Source organism: Taudactylus pleione, unplaced genomic scaffold, assembly GCF_031769625.1.
Source record: "Taudactylus pleione unplaced genomic scaffold, aTauple2 ptg000211l, whole genome shotgun sequence".
NCBI lineage: Eukaryota > Metazoa > Chordata > Amphibia > Anura > Myobatrachidae > Taudactylus > Taudactylus pleione.
In genome coordinates this window covers 105,001-123,030 of record NW_028284613.1, presented here as the reverse complement: position 1 = coordinate 123,030, position 18,030 = coordinate 105,001, and positions in this window count along the sequence as shown.

The window sequence follows — 18,030 nt, the reverse complement described above, 5'->3', positions numbered from 1 at the left end:
CATAAGGAAGAAAAGCAATAAATGTAAGGCGAACAAATCAGGAAAGAAAATATAGTGTTATAGATTGTTTGAGTCAGGGGGGCCCCAAATTGGTGACTTGCATAGAGGGTCCCATGAGGTCTAAATCCGCCTCTGGATACGTGGGTCACAGCCAATCAGTGGCCGCTAACTAATGAGCGGCCTCTGATTGGCTGGTGGGCCTGGAGAATGACTCTGGTCTCTATCATTCACAGGGGTAGAGATGTATGTACTAACACATACATCTCAGCTATACCAGGAGGTAGGTGACTATTGTTATTATTTTTTAAGGGTAACCCATGGGATTTCTACTGGAGAAGGGAACATCTGGTAGAAGGTAAGTATGTGTGAGTGTGTTAGGTATGTAATAAACTTTTAAATTCTGCGGTGTGTGTGTGTACTGTCACTTCTAGTTCCACAAGTGCCAAAGGACAGGCATGCTGGCACCTGTAGTTCCACTGTAATAACCAATAGTATAATTCTATTTTTCACACTATTACCCCTGCACCCACCAGCCAGAGATGCAGGGAAGACCTCCGGGCTTCAGCCTAAGCAGGGGGGCAAAGGAGAGGGGGACCCCTTTATTGGGGGGTCTCCACCTCCCCTGAGATCCCTGAGTTGTGCTCATTAGCTAGGGGTGTTAATGGTTTGGGCGGGGAGACCCTGTGAAAGGGTCCCCTGGCTATGGCATTACACCCTGGCTAGATTTGAGTCTAGAGCTGATTTTAAAAATAAGGGGAATCCCTTATTCCCCTATCTTTAAAACCAGGACTGGCTCCAGGATCTCAGTGCTGTTTCCTATAGTACGGGAGAACTCTACATGTTTTTACCCTGTATTTTTAGAACCAGGACTGGGCCAGGAGCCCGGGGCTGGTTATGTTTTGAAGGGGGAGGGGAGGAACCATTTATTTAACATACGCAGATCACACTGATCTGTGTATATTTCTTCTAGACACGCTGCTCAGGAGGGGGTCTATTTGTAAATTCTATTTTTACACCATGTTTGGTTTTATTACACCCGTGATTCTAATCATGATTTTTGGTAAATTCCAGTGTTGTATTTCTGTCTATGGAAAGTACTGCCGTATGCAGACGATAGTGTATTAATTTCTAGTTGTATTTTCGGGTGGATTTTAACTTAAAAATCGGCCGTGATCACCTCTAAAGATACAGGAAATACCCCCATTTTTTTCTAAGTTAATTCCCGTGTTTGGAAAAATCACAAAATACTCCTGTACATGCAAATACGGCCAAACACGAATCTTAGTAAATTTGCCCTTTAAAGTCTATCTGCAAAATCTTCAGCTTTTAGGATGTATCACATGGCAGTAACTCTAGTACATTCTCTAGGCAAATGTAGCTATTTGAGGTTTTATGTGAAGCCCCCTCAGTACGAACATCTTTCCGCTTGATGTTTGTCACCTACATATTGGCTTTAGCTTGATGACTGGAGTGAGGAGGACTGTAAATGTAAGATATGGGAGTTGATGCTTAGCGGGATTGACTTGTCTGTCTTCTACATGCAACAGTATGTATGTAGTGTGTATGCTGGCATCACTATCAGCACTGGATGCACATCAAATGCTGATATGCTGAGTGCCAAGTTACAAGATTTTGTTTACCTGAGACCAGTGTATTAGAACAGTATCAGATTTGCTACATTTGTATCTCTGCCCTGCCTTCCAGGTTTACTAGACACCATACCATATCATTCACTGAACTATGGGCCTGATTCAGACCCACTCGCGAGCGGCTGTCCGCTCGCAAGTGGGTCGATGTTATGGACTGAGCATGCGCACGACGGAGGGAGCTCCGTCGTGCGCATGCGCCAGACGCGACGAGCGAAGGAAAGTCCTTCGCTCGTTGTGTCCGATCAAAGGGGGCGTGCTGTCAATGTTGATTGACAGCACGCCCCCTTTGGTGGGCGTGCCGGGGGCGTGCCTCCCTGATGGGGGCGTTCCCACGGGAACGCCTCCCGTCAGAAGCCGGCCCACTGACATCACTAGTGATGTCAGTGGGAGTGATTTTGGCTCTGATAGAGCCAAAATCACTCCGGAGCTTGCGGTTGAAAACCTCAACCGCAGGCTCCGGCTCGCAAATTCGATGGTCGCGATGGTCTCGACCATCGCGACCATCACAATGCACGCTCGTATAGCCTGTGGGTGGTGACCCACAGCTATACGAGCGTCCAGGAGGACGCTCCATGAAAATGGAGCCCGGCCCTCATTCAGAGCGTGCGCTCTGCTCAGAGCGTACGGCTCTGAATGAGGGCCTATGTTATCCCAGTTTTTAGTGAGTTTTTTTCCTATCACTAATTTCTTTGTGGACACTTACAAAGCACAGCTACCAAGTTTCAGTTCCATCAGTTCTGGAGGCCTTCCGTGTGTTGGTGCACTACCATGGTCCTTCCACCTCTGCATTGTCATCAGCTACTGGGGTCCATTGTCCAGAGCATTAGCTGCACAGTTCATTTTGTATTATACATTTCAAGATAACATGAAGTGTAAAGTGGAACATTTTTCTCTACTTAGGGTTAGGCATCACTCATTACATATGACCTGTAATCATGTTCGCCATGGCGTTACATGCAGTGCTTGTCATGGCATGCCAGTGCTTAGCATGAACTGCCACTGCCTCTCTTGAAAATATCAGTAACACATTCTTGCAGACATTCTGGCAGCCCCCACCGGGAGGGGACAGCCAGGTCAGACAAGTAGGGGCGTGATGCGATAGAGGGGGAACGTGGCCGGGGATACTACCTGGTAATGGGGGCATGGTCATGGAATCGCGTCATTGTGGCTCTGTCCCCGCTACACAATGACAATATTTTTGGCGTTGTGAAGCAGGGAGCTGGGTCATTATGACACAATTCAGTGCGAATCACGTCATCAGCCTCCCCCGCTGCGGGGGTTTGTGTTATTTGTGGGGTCTGGAGGGGTCGGTGGCTGGCTGGGCGGCTTGGTTGGGGCGGGAGCATCACCCGATTTTCAGGAGGCTCCTGCCCAAATCGGGAGAGTAGGCAAACATGTAGTTGCATCTAAACATATGAGAATTAATTACATATGAACAAAAAGAACAAAGAAATGTTATGTGTGGATTTTTCAAGTTTATATGAGAGGGCGATGGCAACGTATGCTGAAGATACTCTAAACATTATTATTTTCCACGTTATGTAATGTAATCAGGGGCGTATATATAATGGGTGCAGGGTGTGCGGGGCGCCTGGGTCCGGTGCTGTAAAAATGACTGAAAAATGGCCGCCACGGCCATTTTCCCGTCGTTTGCGCATGCGCAGTACAGGGAAAATGGCCACCGCGACCATTTTCCCGGTGACCTGCGCATACTCTATAGACTCTGGGTGCACTCTAGTGCCCAGAGTCTATAACTCCGGCGCTGGCCGCGCACAGCTCAGTGCGCTGCCGGCCGCTGGATAGAGGTGAGGGGGCCCGTGTCAGAGACTGCACATGGGCCCTTTCCTCTCTAGAAATGCCCCTGAATGTATTTGTAGAAAAGTGGCACACAATACATTTGCTTGTATGAACCCCATTGCAAGTGAACTAATACAGAAGGTTACATCATATAGCATGACTCATTTATGAAATAATTTCACAGATTTCTTCCTGTTTCTGGAGATAGTTATAAGAATTAAAATTCAGATCAGAAAAAAGGTGCAAGGACAGTGTTTCAGTTTTGCATCTTTATCACTTTACTATATATTTTTTTTATCTTTAAGTCAGAACTTTCCTTTAAGTTTTAGCATGCACATTGTTCTTCTTACTTCCTATCTGCGTCATTTATTTTCCTTCACATTATTTTATGCTTCCTTCAGTTTATCAGTCATCACCTTGCTATAGTCTGGGAAGTCATAAAGATTCTTGATATTAGTCACATAGTTATACATTTTAAGTTGACAGTCTCCTCCCCACTGCCATGCAGCTGGATGATAGGCAGAGTCATCACTTGCAGTTACAAGAAAAAAAAATTATCGCGACCAAAGAAAACAACTTATAGCTACTTTCAAATTTCAACCTGTGTCTAAGAACATATTATGGCATTTATAGACATTATTTAGGGATGTGCAGGCTCGGATTAGTTCAGATTTTCCCGCAAAGTTCGGATTTTTCCCGCCAAAAATCAGGTACCAGGAAGAGGCAAAACGTAATCTTTCATGGACAAACATCATCATTCCTGAACCAAAGTCCATAGCCTCTGCACAGTGTTCTGGCTTCAGGGTCCACTGTCTAAAACCATTACTGAATCATCCACAGTGTTAGACCAATATAGATCCTACTGTGGCTCACATCCCAATTTCCCACAACCAAAGAGTATTTTACAATGTCATGTAGAAGGAATGGTATCAAAATACCGGTTCAAATTCCAACCGCGGAAGCCTGACAGGAGGAGATCCCAACAAGGGACAGTAAGCACTCTAACCCTGCCCTCTCCCCCCTATCCCTAACCCTCTCTAACGTGCCCCCGGGGTGCCTAACTCTAACCCCCCCCTCCTGGCACCCTAACCCTAAGTCTCCTGGGTGCGCCTAACCGTAACTCCCCCCCCAGTGGTGCCTAACCCTAACCCCCCCTCTCCGCAGCCTAACCCTAACACTCCCGGGGGGGTGCCTAACCCTAACTTCACCCTGGGGGTGTCTAAACCTAACCCCCCTTCCCCGAGGACATGACAATACTTAACCGGCGGTGGATGTTCGGGATTCCGGCAGTTCGTGTTGCCGACGCTGGTATCCTGATCTCATTCTGGATATCAACGTCGGCATTATGCCGGGTGGCAGGATTCCGGCCTCGGTATATCGACAGCTGGCATCCTGTCTTCTGGCAGTATCACTACATCCCCTGTAGAGATCCTATTGCTGTGTACAGTTGAAGGCTTTGGCTCTTTGTAAAATATGCATCTGACTGCATGATTATCTTATTTCATATAGGCTGACCCTGCCTGGTCTTTTATTCTTGACATTGCTTTCTCTGTTGTTCTATCCTCTCTTTAAAGGTCCCTATGGCGTGACTATAAGTTTACAGATATCTTAAACTCTCCTGCTTTTCAATAAATCCAATTGAGATGTGGGAATCTGAAGAATGGTGTTTATTGTAGTAATAGGATCTCTGATGAGATCTGATTTGGTAAACTGGATTACAAAGAATCAATGGAATGTGACTACAATATGCACTTTCTGAAATACAAATACAAAAACCTACAGTATGTACAATTTGAGATATGGCAATGTATGCAAATACATGAAATACATAGATGAGAAACTGTAAAGTGTAATAATGTACTTACTGTTAACACACAAACATAACTAAGTTCTGAACTGTCAGCTGATCTAATGATAGGGAATGTAAGTCAACTCAGTCAGTCGCACACTATCACAGAAGGAAAATGCTGAAAGTGTCATTTGCATAATTTCTCAGTTGCAAATCCGTAAGATATCACAGCTGTGCATCAGGCTCATAGAGACTATTCTCCTACCATCTAATCCATTAGTCAGTGTTTCTGAATTCATCTTTACTACAATAACAAATAAAGGAAAAAACTCCAGCAGTACGCTCACCAACTGAGAACCTAAAGGATATATACCTTTTCCATTTCCCTCTTGCTATGATGTTTGTGGGGGATGTAGCCAGGAAGCCAGCGGTCGAAATGCCGACCGCCGGCTTCCCGACTGTCAAATCCCAGCAGGGGACTAATGATAGACATGGAAATCCCAACGCCTATCATTATCCCTACGATGGGATCCCGACGCCTGGCTTACCAAACGAAGGTAAGCTGGGCGGCGGGAGTGGACAGCCGCGGGGGGAGGGTTAGGTTAGGGGCTCTCGGGGGGCTTAGGGTTAGGCACCCCCCCGGGAGGGTTAGGGTCAGGATAGGGGAAGGGGGGGTTAGGGTTAGGCATCCCCGGGGGGAGGTTAGGGTTAGGCACCCCCCGGGAGGGTTAGGTTTAGGGAGCAGGGAGGGCGGATTAGGTTTAAGCACTTACAGGGGGAGGTTAGGGTCAGGCACTAGGGGGAAGGTTAGGGTTAAGCACCCCTAAAGGAAGGTTAGGGGGGGACAAAGTTAGGAATAGTCAAAAATACTTACCTGTCGGGATCTTGTCATGCCAGTCTTCCGGTGTCGGGATTTGAACATACCGATTCCATTTGTGGTATGTCACGTCAGCGGGGTTATGTTCTTGGATGTGTCTCTGGTATTGATCTACTGTAAGCGATCAGTAATTCCAACAAAGGAAACTACATATGAGAGGCCACTTTGGGCCTGATTCAGTAAGGATTGCGCACGCAGTTCAACTGCGATAATCCACTGCAATCGCTATGCTGCCGCAGCACAACATGAGCACGCCCACTTTACCTTACACACATCCATAATGTTTAGAAAGACTGCGAAACTATCGGTACAATCGAGTACCATCGCAGCCTCACACACACTTGCACAACGTCAGACCTTACTCAGAAATTGCTAACTTCAGAGCACGCTATGAGTCCTCGTAAGGCATCACAGTGGATAATTTATGCACACCCCTGCAACGGAGTTTAAACGCTCTGGCACGCCTGCATTTCGCCGACCATCCCCCCATCACCATCCACAAATGGTGCTTTATGTCAATCACTCTGCGATGAGTCTGCATAGTCACTGCGATCGCAGTCCCGATCGCAGTGGCCGGTTCGCACATGCGCACTGCGATGCATGCGCAATACGCAACAACGGCCAATTGCATGCATATTAGCAGTTGCAATCCAAGCTGAATCACGCCATTGTCCACTAGGTCCCAAGTGAATCCATAAATAGGCTTATTTTCCACATGCCCAATACATACCCTTAGATAATGGCATGCCTGCTACTTTAGTATTAATGAGTCCCATGTATCACATAAAGAAAGCCGTATTCCTTTGTTTTCTGCTGCATCTGTACAAGTTGCATTGTCAAATGTACAACTATCCTCGGTTGGCTCTAGCATATGCTGTTGGTGTGTTAACATGGTGGATAAGTGGTGAGCGATCATCTCCACTAGAATCGTCTTGCTCAAGCTGGCCTGTATCATACCACAGTTGTGTACAGGAGGTGCTGCACTTGTTTTTGTAGTTTGCCGACACAAACACCTGGTGTGGTGGGAGGGTCGTCACTCATGGGTTCCCCTTGTGTAGAGTTATCTTGCTTGTAAATTTGCAGTTTGTTGCTGAAATGTTGAACAGCAAGTTTGGCTTGTTTCATTGATGAAGTCTGGTTGCATACCTTGCACTGATGGAGGGTTGCCATTTTTTTTGGAGACTTGATGAACATAGGACCTGATTCAGACCTGGTCACTAAGGTGCCCTCGCTCGCTGTGAGCGATATTCACCCATCTGCGCATGCGTATAATTTGCAGTGCGCGTGCGCAAGCCAGTCTTTTGCGATTTCATTTTGGTTGCTCGTAAGCCACTATTAGGTCGCTACTTTGAGTGACAGATAGTGCCATTTGTGGCTGGTAACAGGGGAAAGTGATTGTAAATGGGGGAGTGGTGTTGTGGATTCAGGCGTGTCAGGCCGCCAAAATGCAGTTTAAAGGGTGTGCATAATTAGCAAAGTAGCATCATTGTACATGTCACCTGCATGTATTTCAGCCCGCACTGATCACAGTGCTTGTGGCAGGGAAAGGCAACCTCAAGGGCTGCGAGCAGCTCCGATGGCTCTCGATGTTACCGATTAATCCTACAGTTCCCGGAGATGATGTGTGTTGCGAGTGGCAAGGGGGCGTCTTTATACACTTGCGAGCGCACTTGGCCGTAGCTTGCTAAGACATAGAGGGTGTCCTTACGCGACGCAGTGTGATTGCTTCATTTAAATATCCGGCCCCTTTTTGCTAGTGAGCGGCCGCGTCTTGTGGTCAGGTCTGAATGAGCTCCTTATTCTGATGTATGTTCTAGTGAATGTTGGGATTCAAGCTCTGAGCCAAGTTCATTGATGGTTCTTTTGTTATCAGTGTATTCTGCAGTCTCCAGAAAATCTACTTCAGCTATGGCAGCTACAGCTTCCTTTTTTGCATGATTGCCATCTCCATATTTTTTTGCTGCCCACAAATGTGATTTACCCATTTCTTTCTCTGCTTCCAAATGTGATTTCCCTATTTTCAGTTGCATTTCTTGCTCAGCAGAATTGGCACATATGTTTGTGACTTCAGCTTTTGTGTTAACAATGATGGCTGTATTACTGACAGATAAGGATTTTGAAGAACCACAGGTTTGGGACCTTGTTTTGTATGACGATGTCATTTTATATGACATGATGCTGAGGTGTACTGTAGATGTATGACTGTGCTAGTTTGCTAGTTTGCAGTATGCAGGTACAGTAACTGCGCTGACAGTGTAGTGGATCTCTGCGAAGTCAGGATTTCGGTACTGTTATCAATATGCTTAAAGGTGCATACGCACTAGACGATGTGCTCACGATGTGATATCGTGAGCGATTTCCCTTGAACTCTCCCTAGCAGCTCCCCGGCACTCCAGGACACGATATGGTGCTGAAAAGTGTCCAATCTGACCAACAATCCAAATCGTGCGATCGTGCACAATAAATCATTAATTTACCAAACACCTGACAATGATCTTGAAGATATCAGCTAAATTTAAATTATTTAAATTATGCACTTCTGCTCTGTGACTAGTGAGGCTTGGTGTATTTCTGCTGAACGCTGTACATTGCTATTGTGCTCTGCTTTGTTTTGCCTGGCTTAACAAAGTGTATTTTTCTTGCATTCTGGACCTTATTCAGAGTCGGTCGCGAGCGCCGAGCACTCGCAACCGACTCGATGTTGGTCCAACAGGGCATGCGCACGACGGAGACTGCTCCGTCGTGCGCATGCGTGAGCCCCCGCTAACGATGGATCACCCGTCATTAGCGGGCTCGAAGCAGACGTAGCGAGCTGTCAAAGTTGATTGACAGCTCTCTCCATTTGCTGGGCGGGCAGGGGGCGTGCCCGGCCAAACAGAGGCGTTCCTTTCGGAACGCTTGCCGTTTTGTGGGCGTCCCCACTGACATCATCAGTGATGTCAGTGGGGAGCTTCCTGCTCAAACAGAGCAGGAAGCTCCCTGGGGTTTAAGGTTGACGAGACCCTACCCTAGGGTCTCGTCGCAAGCCCCGATGGTCGCGATGGTCTTGACCATCGCGACCATCTCCCTTAGCGGTCGTTAGAGCTGTGGGTGTTAACCCACAGCCTAACGACCGACATGGAGGTGGCCATTCAGGATGCAAGTGGCCGCCCTGTTTCTGAGCGACCGCTTGCATCCTACGACCGCCTCTGAATGAGGCCTCTATCCTGCATTCTGTGCTGATGGATCCCTATCGGTATAGAGTTCTGCTATCCTATGCTGGGGCTAAGGTGGTGAAGGAGAGGGCCCAGCAAAGGAGGAGAGCATGCTGGACCAAGAAGTGGCTGCTGCAGAGGGATACTCACTCTCACATGTCCCTGCTGATGGAGATTCGGAGAACAATCCGGGTACACTTCATCAGATCTTTTGGATTCTTCCACCTTCTTCCGCTCTTTCACAAAAACTGGATGGACCTTAAAAGAAACGTACAAGACAAGGCATCAGGGATGTCCCTGCTTCATACAGTGGGAATACAATGGGAATACCTTGTTTTAGTAGGTATCCCTCCATGGGGTAAAGTAGAAGATCATCATTTGCATGTTTGGCTTCAGATCCTGAGCTTCACCTATAGGTGCTTGTGCAATAATAGAGTCATGGACAGTATTTAGTAAGGATGAGCGGGTTAGGATTTCTGAAATCTGAATCCCCCGATCCGAGCCGGAAACCGAGTCAGGCTCGGGTTTTCCCCCTGGCTCGGATCTGAAATCGAGACAAAACGTCATCATCCTGCTGTCAGATTCTTACGGGTTTTGGATTCTATAAAGGTCCCGTGATCGCCGCCATTTCTCATTCTCACAATACATAGGGGCTGGCCGGCTACTGTTGTCGTTGTCGTTGTCGTTGTATAGGGGCTGGCTGTTGTCCTGTCCATAGGGGCTGGCTGGCTGTAGTACTGTGTTGTCCAGGGGGTACCCTGTCTGCTGTAGGGGTACGCTCATACAAATTATTTTTACAGGGGGTGCCCTGTCTGCTGTAGTGGTACGCTCATACAAACAATTTTTACAGGGGCTGCCCTGTCTGCTGTAGGGAGTCGCTCATACAAATAATTTTTACAGGGGATGCCCTGTCTGCTGTAGGGGTACGCTCATACAGAAAATTTTACAGGGGCTGCTCTGTCTGCTATAGGAGTACACTCGTACAAATATTTTTTACGGGGGCTGTTAACTCCATAAATAATAATGGAAAAAATAGATTTAAATCGTCTGGTGAGAAACGTAAACTTTCCAATATGCCATTTACAACATGGAGTGGCAAGGAATGGCTAAGGTCCTTCCCTATGTTCATGACTAGTGGTTCAGCTTCACATGACGATGGAAGCCCTCCTCCCAGAAAAATGAAAAGAGTTAAGCTGGCAAAAGCACAGAAAAGAACTGTGCAGTCTAAAAAGATATCACAAATCCCCAAGGAGAGTCCAAGTGTGTCAGTGCCGGCGGTTGTGATGCCTGACCTTCCCAACACTGGACGCGAAGAGGTGACTCCTTCCACCATTTGCATGCCCTCTGCAAGTGCTGGAAGGAGCACCCACAGTCCAGTTGCTGATATTCAAATTGCAGATGTCACCGTTGAAGTACAACAGGATGAGGATATTGGTGTAGCTGGCAATGAGGAGCTAGTTGACGAGGAGGATTCTGATGGCAATGTGGTTTATTTAAATCAGGCACCAAGGGAGAGAGATGTTGTCCATGGGATGAAAAAGCCCATCGTCATAATGCCTGGGCAGAAAACCAACACTTCCGCCTCTTTGTCTGGAAATATTTCTATCCAAATCTGGACAACAACTGTCTTGCATTATACACTGTATGTAAAGGTGGAATAAGTAGGGGTGGGAACGTTAACCACCTAGGAACATCCTCCCTTATATGTCACCTGAAGCACGTTCATAAAAAGTTACTGTCAAGTTCAGAAACTGTGGCTAAGACCATAAGCAGTCCAGGGACACCTAAATCCCTTTGTCCTGTTGTATCCAAGCGCCTGCAAACCTCCTTGTCAATTTCCTCCTCATTCAGGATCGGAAGTAGTCCTGCAAGCCATGTCACTGGCATGACTGACTCCTCTCCTATCCGGGATTCCTCCGGAGGATCCTGCACTGCTACGCCTACTGCTGCCGCTGCTGTTGCTGCTGGGAGTCGTTCATCATCCCAGAGAGGAAGTTGGAACCCCACCACTTTTACTAAGCAATTGACCCTCTAACAGTCCTTAGCAAGGAGAATGAAGTATGACAGCAGTCATCCTGTTTAAAAGCGGATAACTGAGGCCTTGACAGCTATGTTGGTGTTAGACGTGCGTCTGGTATCCGCCATTGGTGCAGTGGGATTTAGACAATTGATGGAGGTAGTGTGTCCCTGGTACCAAATCCTGTCTAGATTCCACTTCACTAGGCAGATGATACTGAGAACATACAGAGACGTCAGAAAAAGTGTCTTCCGTGTCCTAAAAAATGCGGTTGTACCCAATGTCCACTTAACCACGGACATTTGGACAAGTGGAACAGGGCATACTAAGGACTATATGACTGTGACAGCCCACTGGGTAGATGTATCACCTTATGCAGCAACAACAGCAGCATCACCAGTAGCAGCATCTCAGAAATGCCAGCTAGTTCCAAGGCAGGCTATGCTGTGTATCACCGGTTTCAGTAAGAGGCACACCACCAACAACCTCTTAGAGAAACTGAGGGAAATCAACGCCCAATGGCTTACCCCACTTAGACTCTCCTGGGGATTTGTGATATCTGACGACGCCACCAATATTGTGCAAGCATTACATCTGGGCAAAAATCCAGCACATCCCATGTTTTGCTCACACAATAAAGGAGATGCTTTGGGTGGCCCGAAAAAATTCGGCCCACTTTCGCCATTCAGTGACTGCGTGCCAAAGACTGGAGCCCTAGCAAACACTCTTGAACCTGCCTTGCTATCATCTGAACCAAGAGGTTGTAACACAGTGGACCTCAAGATGGAGGAGCAGCAAAAGGCCATTGAAGCCTATACATCCACCTATGACATAGGCAAAGGAAGGGGTATGCAGCTGACTCTAGCACAGTGGAGAATGATTTCCGTGTTGTGCAAGGTTCTCCAGCCATTCGAACTTGCCACACATGAAGTCAGTTCAGACACTGCCAGCTTGAGTCAGGTCATTCCCCTCATCAGGCTTTTGCAGAAGCAACTGAAGAAAGTGAAGAAGGAGCTAAGATGGATAGATTCCGCTTGGTATGTGGGACTTGTGGATGGAGCCCTTCATTCGCTTTCCCAGGATTCGAGGGTGGTCAATCTGTTGTAATCAGACCACTACATTTTGGCCACCGTGCTTGATCCTAGGTTTAAAGCCTACGTGTTGTCTCTCTTTCCAGCAGACACAAGCCTGCAGAGGTGCAAAGACCTGCTGGTGAAAAGAGTGTCAGCTGAAGCGGAATGTGACACGGCAGCAGCTCTGTCTTCATTTTCTCCTGCAACTGGGGCTGCCAGGAAACAACTTCGGTATCCTAAGCGAACGGCTGGCGGTGATGCAGGGCAGGCAGGACCAAATTTGGACATCTGGTCCGGACTGAAGGACCTGCAAACAATTTCTGACATGTCTACTTCACTGCATATGATGCTGTCACCATTGACAGAATGGCGGAGGATTACATAGCTGCCAGGCTATTAACCAACCAGCCACGTTCCAGCCACATAACACCCATTCTCTACTCCCTTCACTGGCTGCCTATCAGATGGCGAATTGTTTTCAAGATCGGCTTACTAACTTACAAAGCCCTACATGACCATGGCCCAGGGTACCTGAAGCAGCTTCTGATTCCTTACCATTCCTCTCGATTACTGCGATCCGTTGATGAAGGACTATTAACAGTACCTAGAATCTCACTGAATTCGTCTGGGGGTCAAGCTTTCAGTTTTGTGGCTCCAACCTTTTGGAACTCACTTCCCCGCACAGTCCGAGAGGCCTCCACTCTAGAATCCTTCCACAATAGACTCAAGACTCACCTATTCACCCAAGTATTTCACTAATGTCCCTTGTTTAAGCTTATTTTGTATTTTGTACTTCAAATGTAAAGCACTTTGGGCCTCATTCAGAGGCGGTCGTTAGATGCAAGCGGTCACTCTGAATGAGGGCGGCTGCTTGCATCCTGAACGGCTGCCTCCTTGTCGATTGTTAAGCTGTTAACACCCACAGCTCTAATGGCCGACATGGGTGATGGTCGCGATGGTCAAGACCATCGTGACCATCGAGGCTTACGACCAGACCCTAGGGTAGGGTCTGGGCACTCGTAAGCCCCAGGGAGCTTCCTGCTCTGTTTGAGCAGGAGTTCCCCACTGACATCAGCAATTATGTCAGTGGTGCCGCCCCCAAACGGCAAGCATTCCGACTGGAATGCCTCCATTTGGCCAGGCAAGCCCCCGGCCCGCCCAGCAAATGGGGCGAGCTGTCACTCAACATCGACAGCTCGCCCATCTGCTACGAGACCCCTAATGATGGAGCGCCCGTCGTTAGCCGGTTCTCTCGCACTTACGCACGACGGAGCCGGCTCCGTCTTGCGCATGCGCTGTGGAGCAACATCGAGTCGGTTGTGAGCGCTCAGCGCTCACGACCGACTCTGAATGAGCTCCTTTGAGTCCTTTAGGAGAAGAGCGCTATATAAATAAAATTATTATTATTATTATTATTATTATTACATCGATGACAGTATCCAAGTAGGTATGTTATACAGTCCGTACCTGTACTGGCAAGAAAAAGAGGCAATTTGGAGGCCCCTGTACACACGGGCTCTATTTTACCTAAGTTGCCCCCCCTCCAGTGTGTACTCCGAAAGAGTTTTTATTGCAGCCGGGAACATTGTCAGCGAAAGGCGGAGAAAATGTGGAGAAGATGATGTTGATCAAAATTAATTATCAATTCTTCCAGGAAGACCAGCCTCAAGAAAGTACAGAGGGACCTGTGGGGGTGGATTACAGAGGGGAAGAATTAATACTCTGTGAGGATGAGGATGTATACAACACTGAAGAGGTTGAGGAATCGGTGGATGAGGAGGATGAGAACAACATGTTGCCTTTATACTGCCAGTTTGTGCAGGGACAGAGTAATTGCCAGCTTGTTTTGTGAGGGCCCAAAACGAACCAAGCATTTCAGCCACAGTCGTGTGGCAGACCCTGGCGCTGAAATGATTGGTTTGTTAAAGTGTGCATTTCCTGTTTATACAACATAAGGGTGGGTGGTAGGGCCCAAGGACAATTCCATCTTGCACCTCTTTTTTTTTTCTTTGCAGTATGTACTCTTTGGGGCCTAGTTTTTCTAACTACTATCCTATCTGCCACTGCAGTGCCACTCCTAGATGGGCCACGTGTTTGTGCCGCCCACTTGTGTCGCTTAGCACCTTTTGGCCTAAAAACAATATCGTGAGGTGTGAGGTGTTCAGAATATACTGGAATTGAGTGGAAGTAAATGTTATTGAGGTTAATAATAGTGTAGGAACAAAAAAAAACAAAATTCTTTGATTTAGCTGTTTTTATGCTTTTTTCAAAAAAAATACAGATCCAAAGCATGACAAAACCCGGAAGGGTGGTTTTGGCAAAACCAATCCAGATCCAAAACACGAAGAAAGATCCAGATCCAAAACCAAAACACAAAACACGAAAAGTGGCTGGGGCACACCCCTAGTTTTCAATGAATATTCCTTTCTGCCATCCTCTTCTCTTCCTACAGCTGACTGGCCATTCCTTATCCTAGGGCCTAGTGCCCTTTTCTCTCTTCTGTGTTTTGCAGAGAGAACATGGTTTTCAGAAATTGTAGTATAATTTTAGTAGATTGCAGCTCTGACGGAATCGTGAGATCAGGTGAGTAATCAGGGGTGGGTAGAGAGGCAGTAGGCACTGTGTGGTTTTGGGGGGGGGGGCGGGGGTTGGCTCTGTGTAGTTTGTGGGTAGGAGGGGTAGGCTCTGTGTGGCTTGGTGGGGGCCCCCACAAGCCTTAAGCTGGCCCTGCTTAAGCACTGTGTTCTATATCTGTTTGGTTGTCTGATGGATATTGACCACAATTTGTGATCCGTACTATTCCTCTCTGCTACCTGTACTCTGCTCTATTCTGCTCTGATCTCAGCTTACATCAATGCTGGCGGTCCTATAGCAGATTTCCCTTGTTAAATTGTCAAGTAGTTTAAATTAATTAAGCACCAATAACATGCAATAATAATATGCCTGTGTCAGAATTTGACCTCTCATGCAGTACCCGACTCTCTCCTCCTTTGAATTATAAAAGATGGAGCACACAAGTGCGTTAGTGCAGTATCACAATATTGATTTAGAAGAAAATGTAGAAAAACAGAAGCTTCTCAAACACAACTATATGTTCCTCATTTACTTACTTGAAATAAACATTTTTTGTAACATACTTTCTTTGCAAATATCTCAGGTTGCCTTAATAGTGGGAAAGTAACTATTGGACCAATAATGCAAAAGTATATTTTCTTTTACAGCTTGCATTTTTTTTCTATATAAAGCACATATATTATGTAATATAAAAAAACAAAATGATTACTATATGCTACCAAAACAAATGATCCCATCCACACTATAATGTTTTTTTTTATAAAAAGTTAATTTGGGTAGTTGACATGAGAGAGAGCAAAAACACTGTGACATTGAAAGGGTTCTACATGAAAGAATACTTTAAAAATACTTTTTACTTTTAATAAAACACAAAATAGACAACAAGCTACAATTTCTGTTTTTATTACCGGTTATTTATATAGCGCACACATATTCCGTGAGGCTTTACAGAGAATATTTAGCCATTCACATAAGTCCCTGCCCCAGTGTTCTAATATTAATGATCATAAATGTCCTCTCAGACTATGGGCCATATTCAATTTGGAGGGAAATGTTGTTTTCGCACTTCTATTGGTGAAAATTTTGCCTGAAAATTTATTTCCGTATTCAATTCCAGTCCATTTTCGCCTTTCATGGGGAAAGTCAATCCACTGAAATAGGCGATACTTTTTCTCCACAGAATAGCAGGTGAAAAAAAGTGCAAAATCTATATTTTGGGAAACCACTCAGTACCCTTGGTACACTCTCCAAAAGGACAATTCACCCCCAAAAAAAGTAAAAATAAAACCCCTGGAACACCCCAAAATACGCCTACAAATTTGGGGGCGAAAATGAAAAAAGTGGGGGGACAACTTAAAAAACTAACGAAATAAGCTTCTAGGAGTGCTCTAAGAAGAGGCCAAGTGGTTTTGGGATTGCAGGTGCTTGTATGATGGAGGAATTTCACTTTTTCTAAATCTTCACTTTAGAGACATTAAAATATGCTAGTACCCATTTTCAAGCACCCAAAATTTGATGGAACTACTTGTTTGCTCCAAATTAACACAGCTTTATGCCATTCTTCACCACTTTACCAAGACGCTAATTACCACCACTTACGTACCCTAAGAGAGCAAAAACACTGTGACATTGAAAGGGTTCTACATGAAAGAATGCTTTAAAAATATGCTATAAGATTTCCGAAGTCAGCCCGTTTTTTTCTGGGGTACAGAGTGATTCCCCCAATTCCTGCACTTTTTGCCTGGTTCACATTCGGCGGGTCCCATTTTTGCCTGTTTGGTAATTGAATATGGAGTAAATCGGGAGAGCGCCCGAAAAGTTTTCGCTTCCAAAACACGTGAAGGGGGCGAAAAGTCAGACAGGCGAAACTTTCTCGCCGATGCGAAACTAATTGAATACAGGCCTGTACTGGTATAGTTCTGTGAAATAGATTCACAAGCTTACAAAATATCTTCAAACTATTTTTTTAAATTCACTTCCCTTTCTAAGAAATTGAATGTTAAAGTCCATATAGTTAGCTTTTATATTATCTATTGCAGTTTCCTCTTTTTTGTGTTGTCTAAAATTTTTCATGTCAAAACAGTTTTTGAAGACTCTGTAGCACTACGGATGGCTGTCTGGGAGCTGAGACCTGCTCTCACCAGTAATTAGTCTGAGGTAAGTTTATTTATTGTAACACTGTCATGGAATCTTTGCATGGTATATAATTATTGTAATGCGATTGTACAATTCTACTTTGTCAGCTATTAAATAAGGCCTAATATATTTTACTTGCATTGTTAGTGTGTTAGATTCTTAGGGGGGAATTCAATTCAACGCAATATTGAATAGCTGCTGGAGGAAGTTCCCAAAGCTATTCAATAACCGCGCTGTTTGGGCGGGCTAAGGATTTCTTCTTGCACCACCCTGGGGATGCGAGGAGAAATCCAACAAAAGTGCCGGGTACTTTAGTCAGAGAATGCCTGTTCTCGCACCTATCACCCATGTTAAGTCGCAAGACCGGCATTCTCCGACATAACAGCATGCTGAATTGAACAGCTCCAGGAGCTCCCTCCAAATGCTATTCAATTCGCTTTGAACTGAATTCCCCATTAGATTCTAAATTTTATTTGGACAGAGCAATCATCAGTTCTGTTTCATGTAATTGCACTGTATATAATTTGTGAGTTTCATGATCCCCTCAATGTAGAGTGATTTGTAATGTCAGTGCTACAATAAGGGCAATGATAATAGGTTACATACTGTACATGCTAACACTATAATTTTGTGTTTATGATTCGTTTTTAAAACAAATTAAGCACATGTAAATAGATGTGACATTTTGTTCACATTCATATCACGTCAACATTTCATCAGTGTCGGCATGATGAATGTCGACAAAATATAACATCTATCTATCTATCTATCTATCTGTCTGTCTCTCTATCGATAAATATCTGTATCTTCTATCTATCTATCTATCTATATTTATATCTATCTATCTATCTATGAATCTGTGAGTATCTATCTATCTATCTATCTATCTATCTATCTATCTATCTATCTATCTATGAATCTGTA